Below are 9,677 nucleotides of genomic sequence, written 5' to 3' on the forward strand. Positions count from 1 at the left end.
TGGTATCAAAATACTCGGAATATATATATTTATATTCGTTGTAATAGAACATTTTTACTAAATGTAACCGGAAATGCTATTTTTCTGCACTATTGACCCTTGACCTTGACTCGGACTGTATCTAAAAAACGGCTGATTATAGAAGTTTAAAAATGGTCTCAAATTGCTCAGACCATACATATTTATATTGATTTTAATGCAACATTTTGTTAGAAAATGACCGGAAGTAAAGTTATTGACCTTTGACCTAATAAACATGAACTTTATTTATATAAGCATTTATCTATTTGAGCATGTATGGTCAATTGTTTGTGGTAGGGATTAAAAACATGAGTTTATACATATTATCATCATTCGAATATTTAATTTCTAATCACATATTTATAGTTTTTATATATTTTATAAATAGTATATACTTTATAGTGTAAGCACATTTATCTATGTAAACAACTTTGGAAAATAGTAAAAATTACCGCAAAAATTCATTAATTCATCCACTTCACTAAAATGACGTAGCCAAATTGATTCTTCCTGAACTTTTCCTGAAATGTTAATTGCTATACTTTTTACATTTTGGAGCTCCAAAATTGGATTAAAACATCTTTAATTACATCAGTACCATGCATTTATTGTGTCAGCATCCTTGTTGCCATTAAGACAGTCAAGGAGTGAGAGTGGTTGATTCTTCAACTGTTGTACCTTTAATGCTTGTTCTTGAAACATTTTTATATGGAGGTTTCTCATACAGTACATTGAACTTCTGCCGGCCATACATTATTACGTGGTTAGACGTTCCTTGGTTTTTCTTCTTAGATGTTTCAAGATATGAGAAGCAATCTTTCAATGCTAATATTGACTGCCATTTTGTGAATAATATCCCCAAGCAAAGGGACGAATTTAAGGAGTGAGATTGTTAGAAGTGACCAAGAGGTTTTTGATGTTTACAGCATCTTATGATTTTATCTCCTTCAAGCTACAAAATGTTTTTAGTTTCATTTTCATTTCAGGTATAGTCCACAACCAGACTTTGGTCACAAACTTCAAAAAGCTTCAACTCCTTTTTTTTATTATCTCTGTTTAAGATGTATTTCTTTACTTCTTTTGAAATTATTACTAAGACAAAGTTAAAAAAAGTGTTGATTTTGTTGATTTGATTTGAAATCTTGAAGGATTTGTGTGTTTTGTGTTGAAGAGTGAGTTCGATGGGATATCTAGTTCGATTTCCTCCTCCTAAGTAATGCCAACAAGATCACCAACCCATTTTAACTGGTTTTCCTTCTGTTCTAGAGCCTGATCCGGGAAAAGAGCACTATTTAAATACAGATTTTTTTCTTTACATTCAAATTAATTACAATCTTTTATTCACTGTCATCTAAATGTTAGATGGCAATGTATCAGACGAGCATATAAATGAAAACCAGTCATGGGCAAAACAAATCTGCAAAATACCTTTCTAATATTATAGGTTATAATTACCATCAAATCTCACTCTGACATTCACTACTTTTAGCTAAATCAGAAATCTTCAATTAATACGTTTATAGAGGTTCAAAATGGCAATTGAAAACAATATCTGAAAATGTGAGTTTAGAAAAGAACTGAATGCATAACATAATTATCCTAGTGAACGCCAGGCTAGTGATCTGGAGGTTGTTGGAGTCCCACAATGATGTATTATCCATCCTTGTATGTAAATAGCTATTCTCTGTGTCAATGGTGAATAACTTTACTTCTGGTCATTTTCTTACAAAATATTGCATTACAATAAATATAAATATGTTTAGTCTCAGCAATTTGAGACCATTTTTAAATTTCCATGACCAGCCGTTTTTTAGATACAGTCCGAGTCAAGGTCAAGGGTCACTAGTAAAGAAAAATGGCTTTTCCGGTTACATTTAGTCAAAATGGTCTATTACAACGAATATAAATATATTTATTCCGAGTATTTTGATACCAATATCTTGTCAATAGACCAAAGGGTTATGAAGATATGACCAGAGACTACGGAATAAAAATCCTTGTAAACTATTCTCTATGTCAAAGGTCAATAACTTTGCTTCCGGACATTTTTGAACAAAATATTGCATCACAATAAATATAAATATATAAGGTCTGAGCAATTTGAGACCATTTTAAAATTTCTATGACAAGCCGTTTTTAAGATACAGAACGAGTCAAGGTCAAGGGTCAATAGTACAGAAAAAAGCATTTCCGGTTGCATTTAGTAAAAATGTTCTATTACAACGAATATAAATATATATATTCCGAATATTTTGATACTAATATCTTGTCAATAGACCAAAGGGTTATGGAGATATGGCCATTTGGTCGCCATTTTGAATTTGGGGCTGTTACCATGGTTACGGGATCTTGAAAATTTGTTACCTAGCATTTTTGGTATCCTAGCACCATAATAAAGTAAAATCAAGTGAAATCTCACTTTGGGCATTAAAATCCTACGGAACCCCTATTTTCATACATGAGGAACCTGACTATAAATTTACCTACTTGTGTTAAACCATGGAGGGCTCATAAATTTGAGTAAAGCACAGGATTGGTCATTTTGGAGTTTATAGCACTTACACAGCTATTTGTTTGCTATTAATTGCTGTATCATATATAGCAATTACACAGCTATTTGTTTGCTATGACGTGATTTCGATACAAGTCGGCCCTAAACCGTCTCGGCCAAAGTCAAGTCGGCCAAAGTCAAGTCGGCCCCAAGTCAAGTCGGCCTCAAGTCAAGTCGGCCTCAAGTAAACTCGGCCTCAAGTCAACTCGGCCTCAAGACAACTCGGCCTCACGTCAACTCGGCCTCACGTCAACTCAGCCAAAAAATAATCGGTCAACTCGGCCCCGTTAAAGTATGCAATGCAAAAGGTGCAAAGGAAGGGGATTGATAAAATAATATTTCTTCACATTTTATTACCTATGAATAATTCTGACTTTTAATGAATATTAATATTTAGACAATAATACTTTTAGCAAAAAAAAAAAAGAAGGATTTCACCAATTTTTCTTTATTTACGTTTAATAAAATTTCAAATTGCACAAATTGTTCTGAAATTGCGCATAACAAACAATTGATTAATAAGCTAGAATTCATACTACAGTATTATTAATGATTACGGTACAATATGAACATTTGGATAATAAATAGGAACACATTGTAGGCATACACCCAATATGATGATGCACGTACGTGGGCGCGTATGTTCGTTCGTGCGTCAAAATTCAATAAACATGTCCGATATGCGAGGACATATATTAGGTGTAATAAGATTGTTTGGTTGAATCATTGAGGTATTAATTAATGTTAACTCTATGGTTGAATCATGCGTATATTTCTTCAGTGTATGCATTTGATTAGGCGACAACATCTGAAACCAATTTGTAGCTGCGCCTCCCTGTGCCTTTGACAGCTATTTCGATATCTACAACTGCTACGTGTTTTCGCTGACCGGGGATTCCCCTTTTTTTTAAATGCAAATCATGGACAAAAACGATATGTACAGTACGATCATTTTTCTATGGCCAAATGGTGGAACCATGGAGCTATAATAGCTCCATGATGGTCTTCGATTTACTAAAATGTGGTACCTGCACGTGTTTTTGTAAAACGCGGGTACTTCTATTCATATCGGCAATGATGTCATTTTTTTATTTTCTTATTTTCTTATTTCTTAATTTTTTTTAAAGAGTGGATAGTAATAATCATAATAATATTAAGCACTTTTTGCGTTCAATACTTTATTGTGGCCGAGTTGACCGATTAGTTTTTGGCCGAGTTGACGTGAGGCCGAGTTGACTTGAGGCCGACTTTACGTGGGGCCGACTTGACTTTGGCCGAGACTGTTTGGGGTCGACTTGACTTTGGCCGAGACTGTTTGGGGTCGACTTGACCTGCACCCATCAGGTATAGCAATTATACAGCTATTTGTTTGCTATTATTGCTGTATCCGGTATCAGGTATAGCAATTATACAGCTATTTGTTTGCTATTATTTGCTATTATTGCAGTATCAGGTATAGCAATTATACAGCTATTTGTTTGCTATTATTGCTGTATCCGGTATCGGGTATAGCAATTATACAGCTATTTGTTTGCTATTATTGCTGTATCCGGTATCAGGTATAGCAATTACACAGCTATTTGTTTGCTATTATTTGCTATTATTGCAGTATCAGGTATAGCAATTATACAGCTATTTGTTTGCTATTATTTGCTATTATTGCTGTATCAGGTATAGCAATTATACAGCTATTTGTTTGCTACTCTCTTAAATTGGTCGACTGAATATTCAATCGATACGGTTGATTTTTCAACTTTTGGCCGACTGTGAGTAGGGACAAATCGGATTGATTGAAATAACGATTGAAGATTTTCAATCGATTCAAAGATTGAAAAATTTCAAACTAAGAAGATTGGAAAAATTATTTTTTCAACCAAAATCGATTGACTTTTTTGTTTAAATACGATGCTTAAAAAAGATACGTTTCTTATATATATTCCATTTTGATTTTATTGAACATAACAGTATATTACAATAGTCAAGACACTGCTGTAGTCTTTGTCTTTCAGTAGTATAATTATAAATTCAAAAACTATCTTATATGCCTTGGTGATATACCCTAATTCTTGGGAGGGCATCTACAAAGTCCACAAATATCATTCAGGAAAATATAGTGCAGCCTAAATAAAAGCCCAACCATGGCTTCTATAATGTGTCTGAATGAAAGTACATGTTGAGTTATGATGACCGTCCAATTGACAATAAATATGGCTGTGCAAATTTTTGACCTGCATACTCTTTTCTAACATCTGTTGCATCCTGTAAGAATAACAAAAAGCATAACAAACTGTTATTTATCATAAAATATTTGATAAATGTACGCATCTTTAGTAGTAGTACTGTACTATCTTTATCATTGATAATTTTTTATTTTCAATATGGTCTTAAAAAGCAACGGTGAATAGTTTTGCTATTCAATATTATCAGAAAAGAGTATCATATAAAACTCTTTTCTCTAATTTAAGTAAATTTTGACATTCGTAATTTTTAAAATGAAAATAAAAACTGTACTATTAATTAATATGCTTACATGGATATGTTGAATGAACAAATTCACAGCTTCTGATTTGGTTCATGCTCTGTAGAAGATTGAGACATATAGTATGCTTCATATAAATCAGCATAACAAGACCATTATATAGGCCTAGTGCACAAAATAAATTATAAAACATTAATAATAGTAACACAAATAGTAAAAATAATAGGCTAGTTCAGATTCAGTCAAGCCACCAATAATTAGGCAATCTTTTTCTAGCATCATGTCGGTATGTCGAGTAGTTTCTTCTAGGTTGGAAATATTTTTTAATCCAGTCCCTGTTCAGTTTTAAAGCTTAAAAAACACGAATTTATACACAATTGACATGTATAAATACAGTGATTTAAATACAGATATACAACATATTATTATTACTTACTATCAAAAAATAAATATAAATCGTTCAAGATGATGTCCATGTTGTTATTGTGAATGATTGCAGCCCGAAACATCATTGACATTGTGTAGTCAAGCATTTTTCCTGTGCAATAGATAGAAATAATATGTTTCTACTAAATGTTATAGTACTGTACAGTTTACAGTATACACAGTATAGCCTATCGTCATTATTTATTAATATTATAATTATTAATTATATCATAATTTATTGGTAGGACGCCTAGGCTAGGCCCTACTAGAGGTTCTAGCTATAGGCCTCTAGGGCCTAGTCTAGGAAATAGTATTAAAGTAGGGCCTAGGCTTAGTAACTAGGCTAGGCCTATTTATTAGACCTAGCTCTTCTCCAGCTAGACCTACTAGTTATGCCTAGCCTACTAGGCTAGTACTAGCCTAGGCTAGCTAGGGTAGGCCTAGAGAACGTCATCAAGAATTACAAAGTAACGTTTTTTTAGTATTCATTAAAATTGTTTATACAATGGAAATGCCTATTCAACTAGGCTAGGCCTAGCCTAGATAGAATAATATTCAAGGCATAGCACATTTGATTTAGTAAATTTAACCTAGGCTACTCACTAGCTAGGCCTATAGCCTAACTCGGTAACCGGCAAAAATAAACTCGAGCCGTAACCGTACACCACACTCGCTGCTGTCACGTCAACTAGCCTACTAACTAGATCTGTGCTGTGGCCAGAAAATGTGCGCGGTGGTGGTGGTGTGAATGTAGGCCTCAATGTAGCGTATGCCTTAGATTCAATTTAAAATAAATGATTACCAACCTTCTAAAATAGATATTGATTCAATTGGTATATGTTACGAATACGGTAGCTCGTAAATTGTCGGCAAAGAATCTAAAATACGATCGAAGTGCATGAAGACACTGACTCTGAAGATCAGGCGGGCGGGAAGCGAGGAGAGGGAAGACAAACTTTTGTTGTCCGCGCGCTTTCACGTCACAATATATTAGGCGCTGATTGGATGTTGTAATCAAACTTTCTATCAGTTGAAACTTTATTTTCAACTGGAGCGTATTTCACGTTCATGAATACCATATTCAGTCTAAAAAGTTTGGTTTTAATCATCAAACGTAAATACGATCGAAATTTCCAATCGATGAATTTAAGAGAGTATTATTTGCTATTATTGCTGTATCAGGTATAGCAATTATACAGCTATTTGTTTGCTACTATTTGCTATTATTGCTGTATCAGGTATAGCAATTATACAGCTATTTGTTTGCTATTATTTGCTATTATTGCAGTATCAGGTATAGCAATTATACAGCTATTTGTTTGCTATTATTTGCTATTATTGCAGTATCAGGTATAGCAATTATACAGCTATTTGTTTGCTATTATTTGCTATTTTTGCAATTACACAGCTATTTGTTTGCTATTATTGCTGTATCAGGTATAGCAATTATACAGCTATTTGTTTGCTACTATTTGCTATTATTGCTGTATCAGGTATAGCAATTATACAGCTATTTGTTTGCTATTATTGCAGTATCAGGTATAGCAATTATACAGCTATTTGTTTGCTATTATTTGCTATTTTTGCAATTACACAGCTATTTGTTTGCTATTATTGCTGTATCAGGTATAGCAATTATACAGCTATTTGTTTGCTATTATTTGCTATTTTTGCAATTACACAGCTATTTGTTTGCTATTATTGCTGTATCAGGTATAGCAATTATACAGCTATTTGTTTGCTATTATTTGCTATTATTGCAGTATCAGGTATAGCAATTATACAGCTATTTGTTTGCTATTATTTGCTATTATTGCTGTATTAGGTATAGCAATTATACAGCTATTTGTTTGCTATTATTTGCTATTATTGCTGTATTAGGTATAGCAATTATACAGCTATTTGTTTGCTATTATTTGCTATTTTTGCAATTACACAGCTATTTCTTTGCTATTATTTGCTATTATTGCTGTATCAGGTATAGCAATTATACAGCTATTTGTTTGCTATTATTTGCTATTATTGCAGTATCAGGTATAGCAATTATACAGCTATTTGTTTGCTATTATTTGCTATTATTGCAGTATCAGGTATAGCAATTACACAGCTATTTGTTTGCTATTATTTGCTATTATTGCAGTATCAGGTATAGCAATTATACAGCTATTTGTTTGCTATTATTTGCTATTAGTCATAGTCATATATACTTTATTGTCCATTTAAAAAACAGAAATGTGATTTGAAAACTGGCAAAATACAAAAATATAAAATACAATTTACAAAAACACACACAAAAAGTTAAGAGGCTAAAAATTGTTAAAATTAGATAAAAATTATTATTATTTAATTATATTATATGATTTATTATTATATTGAACTAACGATGATTTAAAGTTTATATAAAAGCATTAAAACTATAAAAATAAGCAAAAGCGGTTACATTTTACCTTTGTACTCTGGAGTTATATAAGTGTATAGCATTAGGTACAAACGAGCACCTAAACCGTTTTGTTTTGGTATTAAGTGCACGTAGTCTTATGCCAGAATTCATGAGAGCAAATTGTTTGTGAAGAGGATGTGTTTCATCATCAATGATACTTTTTACTTTTTTTAACACATTTTCTTTATACAAGGATTCAACATCAGGTAAGTGCTCTCCTACTAGTCTAATTGCTCTATTTCCTATTCGATTAAGTTTAATTTTATCTTTTTGCATTGTATTACCATAAAAACAAACATTACAAAAAAGTATTACACTGAGAATTACAGAGTTATAAAACAATTTAAGTATAGTTTTGTCAATTTGTAGGTACTTAATTTTTCTTAAAATAAACATCCTTTGGTTGGCTTTGCATGTGGCTTTATTTACATTTTTATCCAATTTAGCTTATTGTCAATTATACAACCCAGATATTTGTACTCATTTACTACTTCAATCTCATTTTCATTTATAATCAGAGGTTCTAAGGGTTCTTTAATTTTCCTAAAATCAATTTGCATTTCTTTTGTTTTCTTTATGTTTAGTTTCAGGTTGTTATTGCAGCACCAGTGATAAAAATCACATCCTAGTTGTCTATAGCTTGTTTCATCATTGCCAGTAATGTATCCAGTGATGACTGTGTCATCTGCATATTTTACTATACAACATTCATTTGAATTGGCTCTGAAACTGCTGGTGAACAGTGAAAACAACATTGGGGAGATAACAGACCCTTGTGGCATGCCAATGCTAACAGTTCTTTTATCAGATAAAATACCGTTTAGTTTAACATACTGGAACCTTTTTGTTAAGAAATTATATATCCATGAAGTCAATGTGTCGTTTACGTTCATTTCTTTAAGTTTGCGTACTAATGAACCAGGTTCAACGGTATTAAAAGCACTAGAAAAATCTATATACAAACATCTTACATATGATTTAGGCACATCTAAATGTTGGTAAATATTATGTAAGTGGAAGAGCACAGCATCTTCAACACTTCTATTACTCTGATAGGCAAATTGGAGAGGATCGAGAAACAATTTGGTCTGATCAAGCAACTGCCTAAGTACAATCTTTTCTAGGCACTTACCAACATTGGATGTGATAGCTATTGGCCTATAGTCATTAAGTTCCTTGGGATTTTTTATCTTAGGAATAGGTGAGATACAGGCCGTTTTCCATTGATTGGGCACTGTACCACTTGCTAAACTCTCATTAAAAGGTTTGGTATATATCGGTGCCAACTCTTGGTTGCAGTATTTAATAACACGATTTCCAATTCCATCAGGGCCAGTACTTTTACCAGGCTTTACTTTGGCGAATACATTACGCACATCAACTACATTTATGACTGCATTGTTTACTAATGAAGTCTCATTTTCGCGGATTTCTGTGTCTTCATTTTCATTTTTGGTAACTAATATCTCGGATTCAAAACGACAGAAAAAGTTGTTTAAGTCATTAGCGAAGTTCTCACTTCCATGTACACGCAATATGGTTTCTTTGTAGCCAGTTAGTGTTTTAATTGCTTTCCATGCTGCTTTAGGATTTTTGTCTTTAAATTTATTTTTTATTTATTGCTGTATAAGCAAAGATTGTATAGCGTCAAGTTCAATATTGTGGGTGAGTGGCCGAGCGGTTAAGACAGTGGAACCGTAATCACGTAGCCATAACATCGGCAGGGGTTCGAGGCTCACTCACTCGATGGTTCTGGTGGT

General features: G+C 32.7%; 1 long non-coding RNA gene across 1 annotated transcript; it reads right to left on the reverse strand.

Annotated features, from left to right (window-relative positions):
* Window positions 1–4,549: 4,549 nt before the first annotated feature.
* Window positions 4,550–6,629, reverse strand: LOC140039782 (uncharacterized). The gene is made up of 4 exons (XR_011842589.1): window positions 6,284–6,629; window positions 5,488–5,589; window positions 5,103–5,151; window positions 4,550–4,831 (listed from the first exon to the last, which is right to left on the reverse strand). It is a non-coding gene; the product is annotated as an uncharacterized lncRNA (long non-coding RNA).
* Window positions 6,630–9,677: the final 3,048 nt, after the last annotated feature.

The sequence above is a fragment of the Antedon mediterranea genome, chromosome 2 (assembly GCF_964355755.1).
Source record: "Antedon mediterranea chromosome 2, ecAntMedi1.1, whole genome shotgun sequence".
NCBI classification, from domain to species: domain Eukaryota; kingdom Metazoa; phylum Echinodermata; class Crinoidea; order Comatulida; family Antedonidae; genus Antedon; species Antedon mediterranea.